This window comes from Mastomys coucha, unplaced genomic scaffold (genome assembly GCF_008632895.1).
Source record: "Mastomys coucha isolate ucsf_1 unplaced genomic scaffold, UCSF_Mcou_1 pScaffold5, whole genome shotgun sequence".
Classification (NCBI taxonomy): Eukaryota; Metazoa; Chordata; class Mammalia; order Rodentia; family Muridae; genus Mastomys; species Mastomys coucha.
In genome coordinates this window covers 75,925,829-75,926,105 of record NW_022196911.1, presented here as the reverse complement: position 1 = coordinate 75,926,105, position 277 = coordinate 75,925,829, and the positions used below count along the sequence as shown (strand labels likewise).

At 53.4% G+C, this 277-nt stretch overlaps 1 protein-coding gene across 3 annotated transcripts in view; it reads right to left on the bottom strand.

Annotated features, from left to right (window-relative positions):
- The window catches only part of Adap2 (ArfGAP with dual PH domains 2), a 25,995-nt gene that overhangs the window by 4,410 nt on the left and 21,308 nt on the right, over nt 1-277 (bottom strand). The window lies entirely within an intron of this gene.

The window sequence follows — 277 nt, the reverse complement described above, 5'->3', positions numbered from 1 at the left end:
CACTGTAGCTGTACAGATGGCCATGAGCCATCATGTGGCTGCTGGGAATTGAACTCAGGACTTCTGCTTACTCCAGCCCGGCTTGCTCCAACATAATACACTGTAGCTGTCTTCAGACACACCAGAAGAGGGCGTCAGATCTCATTATGGATGGTTGTGAGCCACCGTGTGGTTGCTGGGATCCAAACTCAGGACCTTCTGAAGAGCAGTCAGTGCTCTTACCCACTGAGCCATGTTGCTAGCTCTCCTCCTCCTCCTCCTCCTCCTCCTCCTCCTC